General features: G+C 41.3%; 1 long non-coding RNA gene across 1 annotated transcript; it reads right to left on the minus strand.

The window, feature by feature from the left end:
* Positions 1-19,570: 19,570 nt before the first annotated feature.
* On the minus strand, positions 19,571-25,414 carry LOC128564035 (uncharacterized). The gene is made up of 3 exons (XR_008373949.1): positions 25,247-25,414; positions 23,985-24,140; positions 19,571-22,339 (listed from the first exon to the last, which is right to left on the minus strand). It is a non-coding gene; the product is annotated as an uncharacterized LOC128564035 (long non-coding RNA).
* Positions 25,415-25,886: the final 472 nt, after the last annotated feature.

The following is a 25,886-nucleotide window of genomic DNA, read 5'->3' on the forward strand; positions in this document are numbered from 1 at the left end:
TAGAGGGCAAATACTGAGCAAAGATGTTAAATAACTGCCTCCAACAAACCCCCAAATCATTGTGGGAAAACTGCCTGAGCAAGCTCCACCCTCAGGATCACAGAGTGAGGATCGGGCAGGAGGCCTTGGGCAGTAATCTAGTGACTGAGCAGTCTAAAGGCAGGGACTGAGATACCTTACAACGCTCAGTGGCATAGAGTGAGACCAGTTTGGACACACTGGGTAAGCAGGCAGGCACTTAAGGAGTGATCCCAGTGATAAGTGCTTTCCTGGGAAAGCTTCTGCTTAGCCTGCTAAGCCAAGGTTGACAGGTTAAAGTGCCTTTTAAGCAAGCTGAAGAGAGATTTAGGGTCTTCACCCTGAGGAGTTTGAGAAATCAGCAGAGGCCTCCAGTCTCCATCTTGTATAGCTATAACAGCACTGTGATTAACATCTCATACCCCAGAAGATCACCTCTTCCCCAGACAATATTCAGCAAGATACATATATGGCTTTGTTTTTGGTTTTGGTTTTTTCCTTTTGTTTGTTTTTCATGTTTTTTTTTTTATTTCAACATTTTCCCTCTAGATTTTTCCTTTATTTCTTTTTTCTTTCTTTTCTTTCTTCATTTTTCTAGTTTAAATATAACTTTCCATAGTTGCCTTCTTTAAAAATTAGAACTTCATTTTTGCTAGTGTTTCTACCCCTATTATTTGGTTTTCCCCCCAATTTTATCCCGTAAAGTTTTCTGTTTGCTTGTTTTGGTTTGATTTATAGCATTTTTGTCTTTCCTCTCTACTTGGTGGAGGTGGGGTATTGTGTCTGAATAGGCTGGCAAAGAGCTGCTGACCTCAAGGAAACCACCTAACCCAGCACCCCCAGAGGTTGGGCTCTTTTAAGGTTGGGTCAAAGTACCCTACTGTACACCTATATTGCTCCTGTCTCCCTCTTTCTGTGCCTCTCTTCTTTTTGTCATATTCCCTTTTACTCACCCCCTCTCCTTTCTCTTTTTTCTTTCTTTTTTTTTTTGAAATCTTTTTTCCCTTCTTGCTATTGAATCTTTTCATCCTTCTGGTCCTGTGACCAAAAGGACTCACCGAAACCCTAGGCCAAAGGCATGGCAACTTAAAGAGCAAGAGGAAGTGAAAGGAAAATTAGGGCAAGGAAACAGATAAAAGAAAACACTCATGAGGAAGAATCAGCAGAAAAATCCTGGCAACGTGAAAAGCCAGTCCAGAGCAAACCCCCCACCCACAAAGTACCATGAGGTAGCTACTGCAGAGGATTCCACCAATAAAGAAATGTTAGAAATGACAGAAAGGGAATTTAGAATACAGATGATGAAAACAATGAAAGAAATGATGGAAACAATAAAGGAAACTGTTGATAAAGTGGAAAATAACCAAAAAAGAAATCCAAAAACATAATCAAATAAGAGATGAATGATATGAAGAATATAGAAAGGATACAGCAGAGCTGAAGGAACTGAAGCAGTCACTTAGGGAACTTAAAGATGCAATAGAAAGTATCAACAACAGATTAGACCAGGCAGAAGAATCTCAGAGGTAGAGGACAAAGCTCTTCAGATAACTCAGATAGTTAAAGAGGTAGAAAAAAAGAGAGAGAAGGCAGAACATTCACTGACAGAATTATGGGACTTTATGAAGTGTTCAAACATATGAGTTAAAGGTATCCCAGAAGGGAAAGAAGAATGCCCCAGGGCAATGGAAGCCATACTAGAGAATATTATAAATGAAAATTTCCCAAATATCACCAAAGATTCTGACATACTCCTTTCAGAGGGATATCATACCCCAGGTCACCTCAACTCTAATGGACCTTCTCCAAGACACATTGTGATGAACCTCTCCAAAGTCAAGACAAAAGAAAAGATTCTTCAAGCTGCCAGGAGTAAGCTCCCATTGACTTACAGAGGCAAATCCACCAGGCAACTGCAGACTTCTCTAATGAAACTTTTCAAGCCAGAAGACGATGGTCATCTACCTTTAATCTACTTAAACAGAACAATTTCCAGCCCAGAATTCTATATCCTGCTAAGCTAAGTTTTAAAATTGACAGAGAAATCAAATCATTTACTGATATGCAAACATTGAGGAAATTCACCACAATAAGACCAGCTCTACAGGAAATACTTCAATCTGTTCTACACACTGACCATCACAATGGATCAACAGCAAAGTAAGAACTCAGAAATTAAAGGACAGAACCTAACTTCCACAATGATGCAAAAGATAAAAGGAAGCAATGGACTCTCAGAAAATAAGATGAATAGAATGCTACCACACTTAGCAATTATCTCAATAAATGTTAATGGCTTGAATTCCCCACTGAAGAGGCATAGACTGGCTGACTGGATTAAAAAACACAAACCATCCATTTGCTATCTGCAAGAAACACACACAGCTTCAAAAGACAAATTAAAACTCTGAGTCAAGGGTTGAAAGATAATTTTCAAGCAAACAAAATTCAGAAGAAAAGAGGGGTTGCAATCTTATTTTCAAATACACATGGATTTAAAGCAACTAAAGTCAACAAAGACAAAGATAGTCACATTATATTGGTCAAGGGAAAAATACAACAAGAAGACGTTTCAATTCTAAATATTTATGCACCCAACTTAAATGCTCCCAGATTCTTCAAACAGACTTTACATATTGTCTGAGCAATTTGATATCCTATAACACCATAATAACAGGGGACTTTAATACTTCTCTTATAGAGCTGGACAGATCCTCTAAACAGAAATTAAACAAAGATATAAGGGACTTAAATGAGACTCTAGAACAACTGTGCTTGATAGACACATATAGAACACTCCATCCCAAAGATAAAGAATATACATTCTTCTCATTGCCCCATGGAACATTCTTCAAAATTGATCATATCCTAAGACACAAAACAAATCTCAACAGAATCAAAAGAATTGAAATTTTACCTTGTATCTTCTCAGACCATAAAGCACTAAAGGTGGAAGTCTACTCCAACAAAAATGTCCAATCCCACACAAAGACATGGAAATTAAACAACCTTCTGTTGAATGATGATTGGGTGCAGGAAGAAATAAAACAGGAAATCATTAACTTCCTTGAGCATAACAATGAACACACAAGCTACCAAATCTTGTGGGATACTGCAAAAGCAGTTCTGAGAGGAAAATTTATTGCTTTAGATGCCTACATTTGAAAAACAGAAAGAGAGCCCATCAACAAATTTACAAGCCATCATATGGAATTGGAAAAAGAACAATCTAAGCCTAAACTCAGTAGAAGAAAAGAAATATCCAAAATTAAATCAGAGATCAATGAAATTGAAAACAAAAGAATCATTCTGAAAATTAATGAAACAAAGAGTTGTTTTTTTGAAAAAATAAATAAAATAGATAAACCAGACTAACTAGAAATAGAAAAGTAAAATCTCTAGTAACCTCAATCAGAAATGATAAAGGGGAAATAACAAGTGATCCCACAGACGTACAAGAGATCATTTCTGAATACTACCAGAAACTCTATGCCCAGAAATTTGACCATGTGAAGGAATTGGATCAATATTTGGAATCACACCCTCTCCCTAGACTTAGCCAGGACGAAGTAAAGCTCCAGAACAGACCAATTTCAAGCACTGAGATCAAAGAAAGAATAAAAAAGCTTCCAACAAAAAAATGGCCTGGTCTGGATGGCTTCACACCAGAATTCTATAAAACCTTCAAAGAAGAGCTTATTCCCATACTGCATAAATTATTCCAAAAAATTGAGGAGGAAGAAATCTTCCCCAGCTCAATCTACATAGCAAACATCACCCTGATATCAAAACCAGGAAAAGACCCAACTAAAAAGAAGAATTTCAGACTAATTTCACTAGTGAATATAGATGCAAAAATTCTCAAAAAAATCCTAGCCAACAGACTACAGCTTATCATCAAAAAAGTCATACATCATGATCAAGTAGGTTTCATCCCAGGGATGCAAGGCTGGTTTAACATACACAAGTCCATAAATGTTATTCACCTTATCAACAGAAGCAAAAACAAAGACCACATGATCCTCTCAATAGATGCAGGAAAGGCATTCAATAAAACCCTGCATCGTTTTCTATTTAGCACACTGAAGAGTATAGGCATAGGTGGCACATTTCTTCATTGATGCTATCGCTGACAAACCCACAGCTAATATTTTACTGAATGGAGTAAAACTGAAAGCTTTTCCTCTTAGAACTGGAACCAGACAAGGTTGTCCTCTGTCACCATTACTATTCGACATAGTGCTGGAAGTTCTACCCAATACAATTAGGCAGGACAAGGAAATAAAGGGCATCCAAATGGGAGCAGAGGAGGTCAAACTCTCCCTCTTTGCTTACAATATGAACTTATACTTAGAAAATGCCAAAGACTCAACCACAAGACTCCTGGAAGTCATCAAAAAATACAGTAATGTCTCAGGATATAAAATCTATGTCCACAAGTCAGTAGCCTTTGTATACACCAATAACAGCCAAGTTGAGAGGCTAATTAAGGACACAACTCCTTCACCATAGTTTCGAAGAAAATGAAATACCTAGGAATATACCTAACGAAAGAGGTGAAGGACCTCTATAAAAAAAATTATGAAACCCTAAGAAAGGAAATAGCAGAGGATATTAACAAATGGAAGAACATACCATGCTCATGGCTGGGAAGAATCAATATTGTTAAAATGTCTATACTTCCCAAAGCAATCTTCCGATTCAATGCCATCCCTATTAAATACGAACATCGTACTTTCAAGACTTGGAAAAAAGGATTCTGCATTTTGTATGGAACCAGAAACAAACCCTTATAGCTAAGGCAGTTCTTAGTAATAAAAACAAAGCCGGGGGCATTAGCATACCAGATTTTAGGCTACTACAAAGCCATAGTGGTCAAGACAGCATGATACTGGCACAAAAATAGAGACATAGACATTTCAAATCAAATAGAAAATCAGGAAATGTAACTGGCTTATTGTACCCTCAATGAATCCCCAACAATAAAAAAAAAAAAGAAAAGAAAAAGAAAATCAGGAAATGAAACTACATCTTACAACCACCTTAACATACACTGGGGGAAAGACTTCCTATTCAATAAATGCTGCTGGGAGAACTGGATATCCACATGCAAAACTGAAACTGGACCCACATCTCTCCCCACTCACAAAAATTGATTCAAGATGGATAAAGGACTTAAATTTAAGGCATGAAATAATAAAAATCCTCAAAGAAAGCATAATAAAAACACTGGAAGATATGGGCCTGGGGAAAGACTTCATGAAGAAGACTTCTGTGGCAATTGTAACAACAAAAATAAACAAATGGGACTTCATTAAACTGAAAAGCTTCTGTACAGCTAAGGAGAAAAAAACCAAAGCAAACAGACAACCTACACAATGGGAAAGGATATTTGCATATTTTGAATCAGATAAAAGCTTGATAAGTAGGATCTATAGAGAACTCACATTAATCCACATGAAAAAAGCCAACAATCCCATATATCAATGGGCAAGAGACATGAATAGAACCTTCTCCAAAGAAGACAGACAAGTGGCTAACAAACATGAAAAAATGCTCATCATCCCTAATTATTAGAGAAATGCAAATCAGAATCACCCTGAGATACCATCTAACTCCAGCGAGAATGGCCCACATCAAAAAATCTCAAAACTGCAGATGCTGGCATGGGTGTGGAGAGAAGGGAACACTTTTACATTGCTGGTGGAACTGCAATGTAATAAAACATTTTTGGAAGGAAGTATGGAGAAATTTCAAAGAACCTCAAGCTAGACCTCCCATTTGATCCTGCAATCCCATTACTGGGTATCTACCCAGAAGGAAAAAAATTCCTTTTACCATAAGGACACTTGCACTAGACTTTTTCTTGCAGCTCAATTTACAATTGCCAAAATGTGGAAACAGCCTAAATGCCAAAACCCAGGAATGGATTAACAAGCTATGGTATATGTACACCATGGAATACTATTCAGCCATTTAAAAAAAAGAAAGACTTTACATCCTTTGTATTAAACTGGATGGAAGTGGAAGACATTATTCTTAGTAAAGCATCACAAGAATGGAGAAGCATGAATCGTATGTACTCAATTTCGATATAAGGACAATTAATGATAATTAATGACACAGTGGGGGTGGGGTAAGGGGAGAGCAGAGAGAGAAAGAAGGAGGGAGGAGTGAGGGAAAGGAAGAGCAGAGAGAGGGAAGGAGGGAGGAGGGTGTGGTCTTGGTGTGTGACACACCCTTGGGGGCAAGACATAATTGTAAGAGGGACTTTACCTAACAAATGCAATCAGTGCGACCTGGTTTCTTGTACCCTCAATGAATCCCCAACAATAAAAAATAAATAAAAGAAAGAAAAAAAAAAGAAAATCACCTTTCATTAGCTCTTAAGGATTGGCTACAGGAAAGAGTAAAGAAATCAGGATAGAACTCAATTTTGAGTGAGACTATTTTTGAGCACAATTCATGAGGCTTTTAGGTAATTTTTTTAAAAATTAAGAAGTTGGAAAAAGAAAAGAGGTTGGTTCCTTGAGTAATATGCAATCTAAATGGAGGTGAACAGAAAAAAAATCAAATTGTAAATAGCAGCTAACCTCAAGGGCAAACTCATAAGGGTAACAGCTGACTTCTCAGTAGAAATTTTACAAGCCATAAGAGAGTGTGTTCTTAACTCAATCTTCTCAAACAAAACAATTCCCTAACTAAGATTCTGTATCCTGCAAAACTAAGTTTTATATTTGATGGAGAAATCAAATCTTTTACCGACAAGCAAACATTGAGGAATTTGCCACTACAAGACCTCAGTATTCAGGAAATGCTCAGACTTGTACTTTACATAGACCAACACATTGGACCATCAGAAAAGGATACTAAAGGACAAAGGATACAAAAGTATACTAAAGGACAAAGCCTAGCTACCACAATGGCCCAAGTGACAAAACAAGGCAACAGAGCTCTATACAACACTCTACTCTACTTACCAATTCTCTCAGTAAATGTTAATGGCTTGAAATCCCCACTGGCTGACTGGATTAAAACAAATACAAGTCAAGTATATTCTGTCCTCAGGGAACACATCAAACACCTACAGACAAACCAAGACCCAGGGTGAAGGGTTAGAAAACAACATTTTATGAAAAAGGCAAGCAGAAGAAAGTAAAGAGTTGAAATCCCTTTTGCAGATACAATTCACTTTAAAGCAACAAAAGTAAAGAAACACAAAGATAGACACCATATATTGGTTAAGGAAACAATCTAACAAGAGACATTGCAATCCTAAACATTTATGCACTCAACTTAAATACTCCCAGATTTAATAAAGTAAACCCTACTTGGTTTGAAGAATATGATAAACAATGGCACTTTTATACTGGGGACTTCAACACCCCACTGACAGAATTGGACAGATCCTTTAAGAAGAAACTATACAAAGAAATGTTGGACTTAGCACAATCTTAAAACAAATGAACTTAAGAGACATTTACAGAACATTTCACACTAATACCATTGAATATATGTTCTTTTTAGCTCATGAATCATTATCCAAGATTAATCATATCCTAGGACACAAACCAAACTTCAACAAATTTAAAAGAATAGAAATTATACCTGATATCCTTACAGAACACAATAAAATGAAAATAGTACTCAATTCCAACAGAAAAAGTCATCCCCATATAAAGTCATGGAAACTAAACAACCTTTTGCTGAACAATAGCTGGGTCAAGGAGACAAAGAAGGAAATCATTAGATTCATTGAACAAAATGACAATGAGGCTACAAGCTATCAAAATCTATGGATACTGCCAAAGCAGCCCTAAGAGGGAAATTCATCATATTAAATGCCCACATCGAGAAACCTGATTAAGTGCAAATCAACAATCTAATGAATCATCTCAAGGAACTTATAAAGGAAAAGCAATCCAATCCCAAACCCAGTAGAAAAAAAGGAATAACCAAAATTAGATCAGAACTAAGTGGAATCAAGAAAAAAGAACCATTTAGAAGATTATTAAAATGTTGGTTATTATATAAAATGTTGGTTCTTCGAAAAGAAATATAAAATTGAAAAACCTTTGACCAGATTAACCAGAAAAAGAAAACATCTCTAATAATCTCAGTTAGAAATAAAAAAGGAGAAATAACAACAGATACCACAGAGGTTCAAAAGATCATCACTGAATACTACAAAAAACTCAATACCCGGGAATTTGAAAACATGGAGGAACTAAAGTAATTTCTGGAATCACACTACCTCCCTAGACTTAACCAGGGAAAAACAGAATTATTGAACAGACAATAAGACAAATCAAGTACCAAAATTGCAATTGCAACAACAATAAAAAATCTTCCAACATAAAAAAGTCCTGGAAAGATAGTTTCACACCAGAATTCAACTAAACTTTCAAGGGTTTCAAGAGTTGCACCGATATTGCAGAACCTATTCCAAAACATTGAGAAGGAAGGAACCCTCCCCAACTCCTTTTATGAAGCATATATCACCCTGATATCAAAACTAGGAAAGGAAAGAGCAAAAAAAAAAAAAAAAAAAAAAGAAAACTACAGACCAACATTATTAATGAATATTGACATAAAAAATACTCAATAAGATTGCAAGAGGGACTTTACCTAACAATTGCAATCAGTGTAACCTGGATTATACCCTCAATGAATCCCCAACAATAAAAAAAAAAAAAATACAGTATAACCAAAAAAAAAAAAAAAAAAAACTCAATAAAATCTTAGCAAACAGAATTCAACTGCACATCAAAAAAAAAAATTCATCATTAAAAGGTGGGCTTCATCCCAGGAATGCAAGGCTACTTCAACATATGCAGATCCATAATTGTTATTTACCACATATAAAAGTACAAACAAAAACTATATGATCCTCTCAATAGACACAGAAAAAGCATTTGACAAAATTCAGCATCCTTTTTTGATAAGACCCTTAAGAAAACAGGCATTAAAACAAAAAAAAAAAGAAAACAGGTGTAGATGAGACATTTCTTAAACTGATAGAGGCTTTCTATGACAAACCCACAGTCAGTATTACACTGAATGGAGAAAAACTGAAAGCATGTCTGCTTAGAACTGGAACCAGACAAGAATGTCCACTTATCATCACTATTATTCAACATAGTGCTAAAAGTCCAGACAAACTGTCACTCTTTGCTGATGATATGATCTTATATTTAGAAAACCCCATGGACTCAATCACGAGACTCCTGGAAGTGATCAAGAAATGCAATAATGTTTCAGGATATAAAATCTATGTTCACAAATCAGTTGCCTTCATGTACTCCACAACAGTCATGAGAAATAAATCAAAGATAAAATACCCTTCACAATAGCATCAAAGAAAATGAAACACCTTGGAATATATTAAACAAAGGATGTGCAGAATCTCTACACAGACAACTATAAAACCCTGAGAAAAGAAATAGAAGATGTTAACAGATGGAAGAAATATCATGCCATGACTAGGAAGAATCAACCTTGTTAAAATGCCTATATTACCCAAAGCAGTCTACAGATTTAATGCAATCCTCATTAAAATACCAATGTCATTCTTCGAAGATCTTGAAAAAATAGTTATAAGTTTTGTATAGAACCTGAAAAAACCCTGAAGAGCCAACATAGTTCTACCAAATAATAAATCAGGAGTCATCACTTTACCAGACATCAGGTTATACTACAAGTCTATAGAGATCGAAACAACCTAGTATTTACACAAAAATAGTGTTTTAGATCTATGAAACAGAATAGAGAGCCTAGAGATGAAGCCAGCCTCCTATCACCATCTGATCTTTGACAAAGCAAACAAAAGCATACGGGGGGGGGGGGGGGCGGCGGGAGCGGGAATCCCTATTTAATAAATGCTGCTGAGAGAATTGGTTACTCACATGCAAAAGACTGAAACTGGATCTGCATTTCCCATCATTTACAAAATTAACCCACAATGTATAAAAGATTTAAATCTAAGGCACAAAACTATAAAAACCCTAGAAGAAAGTGTGGGGGGAAATGCTGAATTTTATTGGCCCAGGAAAAGAATTCATGAAGAAGAACCCATTGGCAATCACAGCAACAACAAAAATGAATAAATGGAACCTACTCAAGTTAAAAAGTTTCTGCACAGCTAAGGACACAATCAACAAAACAAAGAGACAGCCTTTAGAATGGGAGACGATACTTTCACGCTATGAAGCTGGCAAAGGGCTAATAACCAGAATCTATTAATAACTTAAGCAAATTGACAAAAAAAGAGCAAACAACCTCATTAAAAATTGGGTAAGAGACATGAACAGAATCTTTCCCATGAGGACAGATGAATGGCCAACAAACACATGAAAAAGTGCTAATCATCCCTAGGTAATAGAGAAATGCAAATCACAACCACTTTGAGATGTCACCTAAGCCCAGTGTGAATGACCTGCAGCACAAGGTCTCAAAGCAGCAGGTGCTGGTGTGGGCATGGAGAGAAGGAAACACCCATGCACTGTTAGTGGGACTGAAAACTAGTACAGCCTCTATGGAAAGAAGTATGGAGAATTCTCAAATAACTAAAAGTCCATTTGATCCTGCAATCCCATTACTAGGTATCTACCCAAAAGAAAAAAAGTCATTTTACCACAAGGACATTTGCACTAGAATGTTTATAGCAGTTCAATTTACAATCGCAAAGATATAGAAACAACTCAAGGGCTCTTCAATCCATGAGTGGATTGATAAGCTGTGGTATATGTATACCATGGAATACTATTCAGTCATAAAAAAGATAAAGATTTTGTATTGTTTGTAATAATCTGGAAGGATTTGCAGAGCATTCTCCTAAGCAAAGTATCACAAGAATGAAAAAACAAGCATCACACATACTGAATACTACATTGAAACTCGTAGATTAACAAGTATAGGCCAACATGAGAAAAAATTCAATTAAACTCAAGTGGGGGTGAAAGAAGTTTGGTAAATTCCCACCCAACACTTCTTGGATGCCACACTTCTTGGATGAAGGAGACAACCACGCTCAGATTTTACCTTTCAAAATCAAACAACATAACATAATCATATGTACCCGCATATTAATGTGAAATAAAACAAATAAATTAAGAAATACCAAAAATACAACAAGCATATGATCCAGCAATCCTACTACTCAGTATTAACCCAAAGGAAAAGAAATTAGTATATCAAAGGAATACCTGCACACACCCCCCATGTTTATTACAGCACAATAGCCAAGATAGGAAATCAACCTAAGTTTCCCTCTTCAGATAAACAGATAAAGGAAATGTGATGTATGTACACAATGGTACAAAATATTGTCAGTACTTAAAATTTTTTGGTCAGTTTTATGGTAAAAAAAAAAAAAAACTTGCTTAATTTGCATTTCCACAAGTATTAGTGAGGTTGAGTTTCTTTCATAGAGTTATTGGACATAGTTTTTCATCCTTAAATGCTGGTTAAATCACTTGTTCATATTTTCATGAGCTATATTTTCTATTAATAGTAGGAGATTATTACATATTCAAGGTAATACTCCTTTATCTGTTACATAGGTTGCAATTTTTGCCTCCCAATCTCTTGTTTTTAACTTGGTATAAACCAAGGAGTATTTTTCCATACACAATTAAACTTTGAGATTTTTCATTATATTTCTTTATCTTTTCTTTGATGATATTTGGGTTTTGTAGCCTGCTTAGGTATGACTCCTCCATTGCAAGATTGTAAAAATTTAGTGCATGTTTTCTTCAAATACTTAAAAAAGAAAAAAAAGAAAAATGTTTTGCTTTAAAGATTAGCTCTTATTCCACTTGGAATTTAGTTTTCTGTGGTGCAAGTTCGGGATAGAAATTTTATGTTTTTCTTCGAGTGAATAGCTAACAATCCCTAAACTGTTTATTGAATATTCCATTTTGTTTCTGTGAACTAAACAAATATAACGTGTATAAATGGATGAAAAGAAAAAAGCAAAACACACTATCTGCTTTACCTACAACAGACTCACTTTGCATTAAACTACATACATAGATTGAAAGTGAAAAGATGGGAAAAGATTCTTCATGCAAATGGAAACCAAAAGAGAGCAGAGGTACCTATAGGTATATTAGATAAAATAGCCTATAAGCTAAAAACAGTAAACAAGACAAAGATGGTCCTTATATAATGATAAAGGGATCGATTCATCAAGAAAATACAACAATTATAAACATATGCACCCAACATTGCAGCATCTAACTATAAAAGTCATTATTAACAGATCTGAAGAAAGAGATACTGCAATATAATAATGGTAGAAAAATTGAATACTCCTCTTTCAGCAATGGACACTTCTGGACAGAAAGTCAATAGGAAAATGCTGGACTTAAACTGTACTTCAGATGAAATGCACCTAACAGACATATACAAACAGTCCATCTGCAAAGTGCTCTGCTGCAGATGGACTGTTGTGTATATGTCTGTTAGGTGCATTTCATCTGAAGTACAGTTTAAGTCCAACTGCAAGAAAATACACAGCTGCAACAGAATACACACTTCTACACAGGAAAGGAAATAATAAACCTACAGAATGGGAGAATGTATTTGCAAACCATATATCCAACAATGGGATTATACCCAAAATACATAAAGAATTCAAACTACTCAATAGGAAAAAAAAACCCCAAATAATCCAATTTTTAAATGGGCAAAGGACCTGAAGAAACTTTTTTCAAGAGAAGATAGAATGGCCCACAGATACATGAAATAATGCAGAACATCATCATTATCAGGGAAATGCAAATGAAAACCACAACATCATCTCACACTCATTGAAAAAGCTATTGTTACAAAGATGAAAGATATGAATGTTAGCAATGATATGGAGAAAAAGGAATGCTTGTACGTATGCTGTTGGTGGGATTGTAAATTAGTACGGCCATATGGAAACATTATGGAAGTTTTTCCAAAAATTAACAATAGAACTATCATATCATTCAGCAACCCCACTACTTGCTATACATATCCAAAGGTTATGAAACCACTATGTTGAAGAGATATCTGCTCTCCCAGGTTTAATGCAGCATTGTTTACAATAGCCAAGAAATGGAATCAACCTATAATGGATGAATGGTTAAAGAAAATAGGGTGTAGATAGATAGATAGATAGATAGATTTCCATATATATATAATGGAATATTATTTGGCCTTAAAAAAAAAAGGAAATCCTGTCATTTGTGATAACATAGATGAACACATAGGACCCTATGGTAAATGAAATAACCCAGGCACAAAAACATAAATTGTACCTGAACTCATTTACAAAATGTTAAAAAGTTAAACTCACACTCTAGGCAGGGGGTTGGCAGGGAATGGGATATGTTGGTCAAAGGACACAAGATTTCAGTTAAATGGAAAGAATATGTTCAAAAGACCTATTGTACATCATGGTGACTACAGTTAATAACAATACATTGTATACTTGGAAATCTCAATGAGTTTAGATTTTAAACGTGCTCCCACAAAAATAAGTATGTAGGTAACACATACTCACATATGTCAATTCAGCCATTCTACATATACGCATATATCAAAACATTATGTCACAGACCATAAATATACACCATTTTTACCTGCCAGTTAAAAAAAAATAGCTTCCAGGAGGGTGATGGGTGGGGCCACATCTATGGTGCATCTTAGAATGGGTACATTGCACTAATTGCACTAATGTACACAGCTATGATTTAACAATAAAAAAAAAAAAGGGAAAAAAAATAGCTTCCCCTAACAATGCCGGTCCTTTTAAGCTCAGGTCTTCCTAAGGTCAGCCAGCCAAACAGCAGGTGGAAAGAACTCAAATGACACTGTGAAGTAGCCTACAAATCCTTAACAGTCGCATACCCACAGGGGCATTGTCAGGGACCTTGTGTTTTTACTGTCCCTGAACCCCCTCCTTGGTATAGAACTGACTTATAGTTAAATATAAATGCCAAATACAAAAGCAATCCCAAATATTAGACACCAACCCCTTTTCCCAGATACAACCCAGTCTAAGGAAGACTTATCTAGAAATCACAGCACTGGTGGAGCTGAGATCGTGTGTCTAGAAGTATGAATGAGAAGGAAATTTAGCTACTATTTTATAGTTCAGCCCTGATATTCATAACATAGTTGAATCTAGTTTTAGACAATTCCTGTCAAACTGGTCAGCCTGTCCTTGTGAATTTATTATAAACCCAGACAGAGTTTAATGATTCTGTAAGAAATAGAGACCCATCTATCTATTTCACAGCAGTTCAGCAGCAGTTCCATTGCTTTAAGAAAATACTTGGCATTTACTTAATCTGATGCTTTCTGAATCAAAATCCAAATGTGAATTCATCAACTTGAAAGTGTTATCTAATTTCCTAATTGGTATTGATGCTGATTTCCTGTAGCAAATGATTTGGACTGAAGAATGCTTAACCTACATATAGTCCCCAAGTTTCCCCCACTGTATTCGGTTTTAATTTGTGTGACAAATTTTACCAAAGTGCTTCCTCCTGTTTGATTCTTTCTAAATGCACATTGAGATCTGTGTAGATATTAATTTCTGCTAGAAACACAGACATCTCCTCCTTCATTTCTCTTCCCCAAAGGACCAAAAAGACCTTGAGTGGCTATAAATGTCTCATTATAAACACTTAATTAAAAACTGCGTCACAGTGAGAGTCAATTTGGTCTTCTCTCTCATGCCAAGAAGCAAAGTCTTTCAAGCTGTGCCTTTTTACCACTAACTTTCCAACGTGGCTTTAGCATCTCAATTAATTCCTTAAGAAATGCAAATACTCTTTTCCCTTTGGCTTAGCAGTAGCCACTGGGAAATACATATGTATAAGTCCTTCCTGGCTGTGCATGGGGTGTAACAATAATCAAAGCTAGAAGGCCAGAGAAGATAATCTAGAACTTGCTCAACTTTTTCCAGCTGTTAGAGGCCATTTAACTTTCAGCCTTCTGTTTAGCCCAGCCAACTGTGTAGTAAAGGTTCCTCTATGGAACTGCAGGCTGTCCACAGAATTAATCTTCATTTGTTCCCCTAGCTCTATTTCTACTTCTGCCACTGGACCCTTGCCTTCCCACCCACCCTCTTGCTACAGTGCTCAAGGGGCCTTTAGGCCCTGACCCAGATGTCCTTCCAAGCTCCCCATCTGTATTCCCCCAACCCCCAAGCCCTGTAACAGTTGTGCCCTACCCCTAGCATGACAAGTTTATTCCCAAACATACTATGCTGTTGTTGCCCCTGCCTTTTTTTTTTTTTTTTTAAGAGACAGAGTCTCATTTTATCACCCTTGGTAGAGTACAGTGGCCTCACTGCTCACAGCAACCTCCAACTCCTGGGCTTAGGCGATTCTCTTGCCTCACCCTCCCAAGTAGCTGGGACTACAGGCACCTACCACGACACCTGCCTATTATTTGTTGCAGTTTGGTGGGGGCCGGGTTTGAACCCACCACCCTCAGTATATGAAGCTGGCACCCTACCCACTGAGCCACAGGCGCCGCCCTACCCCCTGCCTTTTATACGTGTTCCTTGCACCTGCAATATCCCCCTCGTACTTCTGGCCATCTCTCACTCATCCTTCCAAACTCTTCAAAGCCCTCTTCCCTGTGAGGCCTTCTCCAATTACTCTTTCTAGTCCTGGCAGAGTTGAGGATTCTCTGCTCTGGTTCCAACAGCACCATCGGCCCTTCTCTGTCCCAATAAATATCCTACAATATTTAATTATGTGTTTACATGACCATCTCCACACTAGGCTGTGAGACCCTTAAAAGTGAGGTTGTTTGTTAATCTCGTATCCCAGCTGCTTATACCAGGCCTACCACCTGGCAAGTAGTCAAGAAATGTTTATGGAATACACTGAAGAAGATGATAATAAATTAAGAGGTCTGATCTTTTCAGCACTCTCCTGCACGTAGAAGCATGAGAATCTCAAATTTATGGAGTTGGATGATCTCTGCTTAGACTGGACCTAAATCCCTGACCCAGGAAAGAAGTTTGGAAATGATGCCATCCCTTGCAATCCCCTCATGAGACATGGCCACAGATCAGGGAAGACTATATATACACATATGCATTTGTGTTTGTGTGTATATATGTGTGTGTCTGACTACAGATACATAGTCACATGGCCGATTTTGTGTGCCTACAAGGCAAGGGGAAGAATAAATTCTTCTATTAGCTATGTGCTTTTCGGGTGGCTGGATCTCATGATAAGGGAACTGAAAGCCAAAAACACTAAAAGAAATACAGAAAATAATAGAACAACAAAATGACTGAATGAGGTGGGAAATGCCCTCGACCTTACCACAGTCCCTGGTGCTCTGTGGTTACTGGATTGGCAGAGCTCAGATGAATTGCATCAGTGGAAGATCCCCATATCTTATTTCCATTTCCAGCCTCCTCCCACAAAAAGCCTTTTTCTAGCTGTTAACAAACAGCACTGACCTTCCCTGTCAACCTTCATGTAAAGATGTTACTAAGCAATAATACTGTGAAAGAAGGTGAAACCAAAGGGAGAAAGAGAATGAAAAAAACATTTTCCCACAACTGGGCCAGTTCCTTCGATAGAAATACCTCGATGTCTATTTCTGCTCCTAAGCCTCAATTACCACAATGATGATCCAGACCAGTAGTTTCAAAGTGGGTTCCCTTCAATCTAGAGAGGCTCCTCCTGCTAGCATGAAGGATGACAGTGGGTGCTCACCCCTCCTCACCTTCTACCGGAAAGTGCCAGCTTTTTTGTTTCAAAGTTGTGCTTGTATAGAAGATTCTATTTGAAGGAAAAGTGCTGTAGCTAAAACAAACAAAAACATTAGCCCAGAAAATGAGGCCATTTGTGCTGATGAAATTCCATCTGGCTTTTGCAGAAATAAAAGAGCTTCAAACTGCAGTCCAGCAGCGGGGAGGGAACCTACATCTCCCCCTCAGTACACTGCAAAAGAAGGAGCCCCAGGAGTCTGACATCCCAGCCCTGGGTGCGACTAACTCCCCTGGTAGCTGCCCACACTCCATGAGGGCAGTGACTCCTCCTGTTTTGTACAACGTGAGAGCCTCAAGACCTGGGGCAGTGCCTAGGAGACGGTAGCTACTCAATAACTAGCTGTTGAAAAAAAAAAAGCAAATAAACAAAGTTTCCTACACTTGTCTCTGAAATTCTGGATTCTCAACTTACTAAGGTCTAACCTTCCTAATGTTCAGTGTCTTCGCCCATAAAACAACCATAATAACAATACTTATGCCAGAGAGTTGTTTTTAGAATTAAGCAAGATGATTCATGTAAAACCCACAAGGCCTGACATAAAAAAAGGCATTTATTAACTGCTATTCGTTATTTTTACAATTAACAATGCTATTAGCTATTAGTACTCCCTAGAAAGGTTTGAGGTTCTGTTGTGCCCAAGTCATGGGATCCCCCAGATAAATCACCCTGAAACCAAGTTCGATGCAAAAGCAAGAGCTTGTTTATTTACAAACTCGAGCCTGGGCTTCCTGCTCCTGACACAGGAGGAGAACAGAGAAGCCCTGATCTTGAAAAGGAGGGAGGTTTTAAGGGTACAGAAAGGAAAAAAGGGAGGGGGTGTGAGGTGAGCCGCTGAGGCGAGCTGATGGGGGGCAGAGCTAGGGGACCAAGCAGTTGCCCTTGGCCGTCTGGAGAGTGCTGTTATCGTGCTGGGAGCAGACTGTTGTGTAAGAGTGCAGATCATGGGACAAGGACCGGGGTTGGGGGAGGGAGCAGGTTGCCTAACGCCTTTGGTATGCAGCTGCAAACTGAAGACTGAGGGACAAGATGAAGTTAGTTTTAACAAAATGGAGTTAACTTGGTCCTTACATTCCCCCCTTTTCTTGTGCCTAGAAGATCCAATCATGGGTCTTCAGTGTGTTTTATGAGCCCTAGTCCTAAGCCATTGCTGGTGTGTTCAGTGCTGAGGGGGTATACTGGGCTCGTAAGAGCATTAATTGAACAGTATTAATTCTAGCTTGGATGAAAGCCAGTAATTTACTAATTACAAAGGGGCCGAAAGTTAATAGCAGTAATAGGATTACAAGTGGGCCTGCTATGGTTGAAATTAAAGTTGTGCGCCAGGGTGACTTGCTGAATAAAGATTCATACCAGCTCTGAGACTGTTCTTTATCGAGTTTTCTTTTGCAGAGACCTTATCTCACTAACTCCATGGACTGTTTGGCTACTCCTGAGTGGTCAGTGTAAAAACAGCATTCTTCTCCTAGGGCTGCGCATAATCCACCTTGCTGAAGGAACAGTAAGTCTAGCCCTCGCCTATTTTGGAGTACTACTTCAGAGAGGGAAGTTAGGGACTCTTGAAGGTGGGAAATGGAGTTTTCTATTCTTTCTATGTCTAAGTCTATTGCAGCGCACCGAGCTCCATAGTTCTTGTCTTATAGGACTAAGGAGGAGATTCCTGTGCCTGCTCCTGCTATACCCAGTCCCATGAGCATGGCTAGAGTTATTGCTGTGACTGGTTCTCTCTTGGTTCTTGTAAGTGTGCCTGCAGCTGACTCGTATGCCCAATATAAGACCTCCTCTGAGTGATAGACCAGCTTGGGGATGAGCTGCACTAAGACACAAAAGCTCTGGGTTAAATGAAGGACTGCCCCATGTAGACACAGGGTTAGCCCTGTTGAGCAAGCCTACCAGGAATTGTTGGTGGGAATTACAGATCCAGTTTCATCCCAGGTGAGAGTTTGATTACATAGATGCTGGTATTGGGGGGGTGTCTGACCCATACAGGTCCCTTGTCCTATAATGGACTGTAGGGTGACTTGGGGCTTAGACTGTTGCCAATGGCAGTCACTAGCCTGGGAGCTGATCTTAGGTTTGCTTATTAGGGCAATTCCCTCATAGTATGGGGGTCTGGCTTCTACACATAACCAACAGGACTCAGTAAGGTCTGGTCTGGAAGTATTTAAGACTTGGCATATAGCAATGACTAATTTCCAAAGTGGATAGGGATCTGTGGTGGGGGGGGTTTAGAGTCAGACTTTGGGTACTGAATGCTCAGTCCTGGGAGTTAGGGGAGCCATGGAGCTTAGAGGTGACTACAGGAGGAGGCTGAAGCACTATATTGGGGCCCACTGCAGCAGGCTTATCACTAACAGGGGTGTATAAGATTTTGAGGTGGAAAATATTACCCAGGTCTGTGCCATGCATGTCATACGGTCTCACGCCCCACCATTTGCCAAGTTCCCAATGTAGCATTCGCTTTCCTTTCTCCGTAAAGGTGATACTGACTATGTCAGGTTTGGGGCCTCCTGCACAGGAGTGCCCTCTCCAAACACCCTTCCTCTTTACTTGGATCAAGTCTCCTTGTCTCGGGGGGTTCCACCATAATTGCCCGGTGGAAACACAGTTCCATGAGTTACAGAAATATGAATTTGCTCCCCCACACTTATTAGGAAGGTGACTGGGGCAGACATAAAAGTACCTGGTCAGAGTATTGCTGGACAAATATGACTGCCACCCTGAGGGGCAGGGTCTAATCCCTACCAGATTATGTAGGTCAACTAAGAGCTCCGGGAACCAAGTACCCTTAGGGTGAACTCCAGAGGTCTGGTTGAGCACCATCCCTGTGCTAGCATCAGTGACTAGCCACGTTATTTTAACGGGGTGATGGGGGTTAGCTGTGAGGGGTATAATCAGCAAGGCAGAGTAATTCAGTAAGTGGTACACATACGTGGCATCAGGGATCCTGGCATTTCTGCAGTTTGAGCTTCAGTGGGTTATCAGGGTCCCATCGGATTTTCCACTGGGGGGGTGGAGTCTTCTTTGATGGCAAACAGGTCGGCTAGGTGAATGTGCATGTGATGTATCCAGGAGGTGATGCCGTCAACCGTGAGTGCGGTGGGATTAACGAGGACCACGGTGTATGGGCCCTTCCACCAGGGCTCCAGCGTCTCTTGTCGGTGACGTTTCACGTACACCCAGTTTCCAGGCTGGAAAGCATGTGGTTCAGGAACAGGTCCTGAGTTGTAGAGGGCTATAAGTCTCTCCCAATTAGCTCATTGTGCCTTTTGATAGAAATGTAAAGTTACTCATAATCTTTCCAAGCTTTAAGATCCGGGCCCTTTGAAGTGAGGGCATTGTAAAGCAACTTAGGGACTATAGGAGGTTGCCTTCCAAAGAGAATTTCATAGGGAGTTTTTCCTAAAAGGTAGGGTGAGTTTCGCACCCTGTACAGGGCCAAGGGGAGGAGAGACATCAGTCACCGCCAGTCTCCATGATTAATTTAGTCATGGTCTGTTTTAGGGTGCGGTTCATCTGCTCTACCTGCCCTGAACTTTGGGGTCGATAGGCACAATACAATTTCTAATTAGTCCCCAAGTCTTCTGCTAGACTCTGCACTACCTGAGAAGTAAAAGCTGGGCCATTATCTGATCCTACCTGGTTAGGGAATCCATGCCTAGGCATTATACCTTCTAGTATTTTCTTTGCTACTACCTGCGCAGTTTAATTTCTGATTGGAAATGCTTCTACCCATCCTGAGAATGTATCTATGAAAACAAGGAGATATTTATATCCATATTTACCTGGCTTAACTTCAGTAAAGTCCACTTCCCAGTACATACCTGGCTCCATCCCACGCTCTCTGGACCCTGGATTGTGGGAGCTACATACACTGTTAGTAACAATACATACTTTGCATGAAGCTATGATTTCATCGATTTTAGTATTCAGGTTTTGCATCTTGATTTTGGCGTGGCGCAGCAAGTCCTTCATCTTGCATGACCCTAGGTGGGTGGATGAATGGATCCTATGGAAGATTTCCTGTCCCAGTTTTGCTGACACAAGCACTTTGCCATCACAGGTAATGTACCATCTGTTGTACTTCTCGGGGGAGTGGGCTTCTGGGATCTACTCTATCCATTTTAGGTCCTCTGGAGTATACTCCGGGGATTGTGGAAGTGTTGGGGGTCCAGGGTCTGGCAACGTAGTAATAGGAAGCTCTTGGATAGCCGAGGCGGCTATAGTCCTGGCGACCTGGTCAGCTTTCCAGTTGCCTCTGGCTACAGGGGAGTTGCCCCACTGATGGCCAGGGCAATGAATGATGGCTAGTTTCTAGGGAAGCCATAAGGCCTTTAGGAGGTCGAGTATTTCATTTTTATTTTTGATAGTCTTTCCCTCCGCCTTAAGAAGTCCTCTCTCCTGGTAAATTGCCCCATGTATGTGGGCAGTGGCGAAGGCATATCAGCTATCGGTGTAAATATTAAGTTTTAGGCCTTTCCCCAGGGTCATGGCTCATGTTAGAGCTATGAGCTCAGCCTTTTGAGCTGACGTCCCAGCTGGGAGGGGCTCTGCCCATACGGTCTCAGTTTCAGACACCACTGCCGCCCCTGCGTACCTGATCCGTCTTGTATGAAGCTGCTCCCATCTGTGTACCAGGTGGCCTCCGCGTCAGGGAGGGGCTGGTACGTAAGGTCCTGGCATATGCTGTGAACCTGGGCTAGGATGTCAACACAGTCATGGAGAGGGGTGTCTAGGTCTGGATCCGGCAGTAGGGTCACCGGATTGAGAGAGATCTTTGGCAGGAATCGGATTCGTGGTGGGTTCAGCAGAAGGCCCTGGTAGTGGGTGAGTCGGGCATTGCTAGCCCACCAATCCAGTGGCTGTTTGAGGACTCCCTCAATGGCGTGAGGGGTCGTGATCAACAGCTCCTGCCCTAAAGTCAATTTATCTGCATCTTTAACCAGCAATACAGTAGCTGCAATGATGCATAGGCATGGGGGCCAGCCTGCCGCTACAGGGTTTAGTTTCTTTGACAGGTAGGCGACCAGCCGGGTCCAGGGACCAAGTGATTGAGCAAGCACCCCTCTTGCTATGCCTTTGTGCTCATCTACATACAGATGAAAGGGCTTGGTAATATCTGGGAGTCCTAGGGCCGGGGCCGAGAACAAGGCTCGTTTCAGGGCCTGTAAGGCTCTTTCTTATTCTGCGCTCCACTGGAAAGGCAGGCTGTCCTGGGTGGCCCCATAGAGGGGCTTTGCTATCTCCGTGAACCCCGGAATCCACAGACGGCAGAACCCAGCTGACCCAAGGAACTCCCACACTCCTCGCTGTGTGGTGGTGGGGGTGGGGGGAAGGATTTTCAGAACTGTTTCTTTTCTTGCCTGGGACAGCCACCGCTGCCCATCTTTAAGGATATACCCCAGATAACTCACAGTTTGTTGACAAATCTAAGCCTTCTTGGCAGAGGCCCGGTACCCCAGAGCTCCTAGTGCATTCAGCAAGTCCTGGGTGCCTTGGTGGCATTCTGCTTATGTCTCTGCTGCGATCAGAATGTCATCTACATGCTGTAAAAGAGTCAGGTGAGGGTGCTGCTGCCGGTACTCACTCAGGTCCTTATGTAGGGCTTCATCAAAGATGGTAGGGGGAGTTCTTAAACCCTTGCAGCAGCCGGGTCCAGGTAAGTTTACCATGGATCCCTTGCTCTTCATCGTTCCACTCAAAGGTGAACATTGCCTGGCTCTAGGGGGCTAGGGAGAGACTGAAGAAGGCATCTTTTAAGTCAAGAACAGTGCACCATACTCAATCAGGGGTGAGAACACTTAATAGTGTATAAGGGTTTGGGATGGTGGGGTGGATGTCTAGTACCCGCTTGTTGACCTCTCTAAGGTCCTGGACTGGTCTATAGTCATTAGTCAGTGGCTTCTTTACAGGCAACAGGGGAGTGTTCCATGCAGATTGACAGGGCACTAGTATCCCGCTCTTAAAAAGCCTCCCGATGTGAGGCGTGATGCCCCGCCAGGCCTCTTGTGACATGGGATACTGCCGTACTCATATGGGTTCAGCCATTGGCTTGACCTCTACAATGACTGGTGGTCGGTGGGCAGCTAGCCCCACTCCTCCCGTCTCAGCCCAGGCAAGTGGGTAAGTTTTCAGCCATACAGTGACATCTGTCAGCTGATGGCCCTCAGACTGCTGCTGGTGCAGTCTGTACTCATCTTCAAGTTGTAGGGTGAGTATTTATATGGGACTTCCATACTGATCTGTGACAAGGGGTCCTTCGTCTCTGAAGATGATATGAGCCCCTACCTTAGTTAGGAGGTCCCGCCCAAGGAGAGGGTAGGGGCAGTCTGGGATGACCATGAACACGTGGGATACCCAGCCTATGCCTAAGTCCATGGTTCTTCGGGTAGTCCATGAATATTGTTTGATGCCTGTGGCCCCCTGGACCCATGATTTCCTGGCATCCATAGGGCTGTGGTCCTGTGTCAGGACTGAACACTGGGCTCCGATATCTACCAGGAAATTAATTGGGGTCCCCTCCACTCTGAGAGTTACCTGGGGCACAGGGAGGGGAGGCGAGCCCTAACCCCCCTACCCTTCGAGCCCACTCAGTTCCAAGACTGGCACTGAGGGGGGGGCAAGAAGGTCTGGGAGGTGGTTTCTTGGGGCACTGCTGGGCCCAGTGTCCATGTTCCTTACAATAGGCGCACTGGTATCTCTGGAGGCGGAGCCTTTTCCTACGTGGGGAGCTCTCCTTACCTCCTGTCACCAGTCGGCACAGCCGCCTGTTTCTTTCATCCAAGGTCATGGCCATGGAGGCCAGGAGCATCCTGGCTAACTCCTGGGTCTATCTTTAGCTGCCTTCATTTACTTTTCTTCGGGAGTCTCACGGTTGTTGTAGACTCTTTCAGCAACTTCTAGGAGATCCTGCAAAGACTTCTCGCCCAGTCTGTCTATTCTCTGCAGCTTGCGCTTAATGTCTGGGGCTGACTGATTAACAAGGAACATGACAACTGCTGCTCTATTTTCCTCAGCTTCAGGGTCTAGGGGTGTGTGCATGCGGAATGCCTCCATAATTCTTTCTAAGAAAGCTGCTGGGGGTTCTGTCTTTTCCTGCTGTACATTACCTACCTTGGCCAAATTAGTTGGCTTTCTAGCTGCTTTACGGAGACCCCTCATTAGAGTCTGGCAGTAGACTTGGACTCTTACCTGACCTGTTCCCGTATTAAAGTCCCAATTGGGGTGGGTAAGAGGAAAAGCGGCATGGATGAGAGCCTGGTTGGTGGTGGGGCTTCCGTCTGCGTCCTCGGCAGCCTTCCTGGCCTCAGCCAAGATGTGGTTCCGTTCCTCAATGGTGAAAAGAACCTGTAACAGTTGGTGATAATCGTCCCAGGTAGGCTGTTGAGTAAAAAGAATTGAGCCTAAGAGGTCAATCAAGGCAGTAGGTTTTTCGAAGAACTTAGGGTTCTGCATTTTCCAGTTATAGAGATCACTTGTGGCGAAGGGCCAATAGTGGTGCGGCTGATTCTGGGGGTCCTGTCCATCAGGAGAGCCTGCTGCACAGAGAGGCAACACTGTGGAGTCTACCGGCAGATCGTGCAGGGCCCTATGGCGGGTGTGAGATGGGCTCCAGTGACTACCCTCTGGACCTGGGGCTGGAGTGGCCTCGCTGCCTGGCGGACTCTGAGGAACAGGTGCCTCCCGAGGTGAGGGTTGATAAGGAGGGGAAAGAGCACTTCTGGATCAGTTCCTCCTTGGAGGACCTGGGGAGGGGCAGCGGGTTCAGGGGACTTCTCCTTTTTCTCCTTCAAGGCTAGGAGTTTAGCTACTTCCTTGCCTGACGGAGGAAGGAGGGGTTTTAACCATGATGGCAGGTTCTCTACGAGGTCCTGCCAAGCAGTTATATATGGGATCTGGTTCGGGTGCCCTGTTCCAGATCTATAGACTATATCTTTGACCTGAAAGATAATAGGGAGATGAAAAGTGCCCTCTGGTGGCCATCCAACGTGGTACACTGGCCATTCATTCCTGCAAAAAAACGCAAGTTTTCTCTGGACACGTTAAAGCCGTACTTTTGGGCTTTGTCTTTGAAGTCCTGGAAATGAGTCAAAGTTAGGGAGAGGGGGGTCGTCTGCATCTGTCCCATGTCGCCCTCCAAATACAATAAAACACAGACAAAACAAATAACACACAAGATTCCTCCAGAAGACAGAAGCCTGCCCTTGTGGGTTTTCAGGCAAAACTGAAAATGAAACGACAGTGTAACCCCATCTGGCGGTTGCGACCCGCCTTGTCTCTCAACCAGAAGGATGGCCTCTCTGTGGTCTTCTTGATGAGGGACTGGGGAATCTACATCCCAATCCCCCATTCACAGGGCGTCCCCACTTGTACTCTGCTGGGGATTCCACATCTCGACTACAGAGTCAACAAATGGAACAGGACAAGACAAATGCCGGCACACACACACTCACCTCCGGAGCAGGTACTCGGTGATTATGGGGGGTTTTCCCAAATGTTGTGCCCAACTCGCAGGATCCCCCACATAAATCACGCTGAGACCAAGTCCGATGCAAAAGCAAGAGGTTGTTTATTTACAAATTTGAGCCTGGGCTTCCTGCTCCTGACGCAGCAGGAGAGCAGAGAAGCCCTGATCTCGAAAAGGAGGGAAGTTTTAAGAGTACAGAAAGGAAAAAAGGGAGGGGTGAGGTGAGCTGATGGGGGGAGAGCTAGGGGACCTTGGCAGTTGTCCTTGGCCATCTGGAGAGTGCTGTTATTGCGCTTGGAGCAGACGTTGTGTAAGAGTGCAGATCATGGGGCAAGGACAGGGGTCAGAGGGCCTTTGGTATGCAGCTGCAAACTGAAGACTGAGGGACAAGATGAAGTTACTTTTAACAAAATGGAGTTAACTTGGTCCTCACAGTTCCTCCTTAAAACACTTGCTTCTTTTTAAAGGCAAGCAGATGGAGTCTGTGAATCCTAGGCAAATTTAACTTCTCTGAGTCTACGGTTCCTTGCCTTTAAACAAGAGTATTAACGACATCTCCTTCTAAAGTTGCTGTGGGAATAAACAAATTAGCATAGTTTGATGGCTAATTTTATGTTTCAAACTGA

Source organism: Nycticebus coucang, chromosome 13 (genome assembly GCF_027406575.1).
Source record: "Nycticebus coucang isolate mNycCou1 chromosome 13, mNycCou1.pri, whole genome shotgun sequence".
Lineage (NCBI taxonomy): Eukaryota > Metazoa > Chordata > Mammalia > Primates > Lorisidae > Nycticebus > Nycticebus coucang.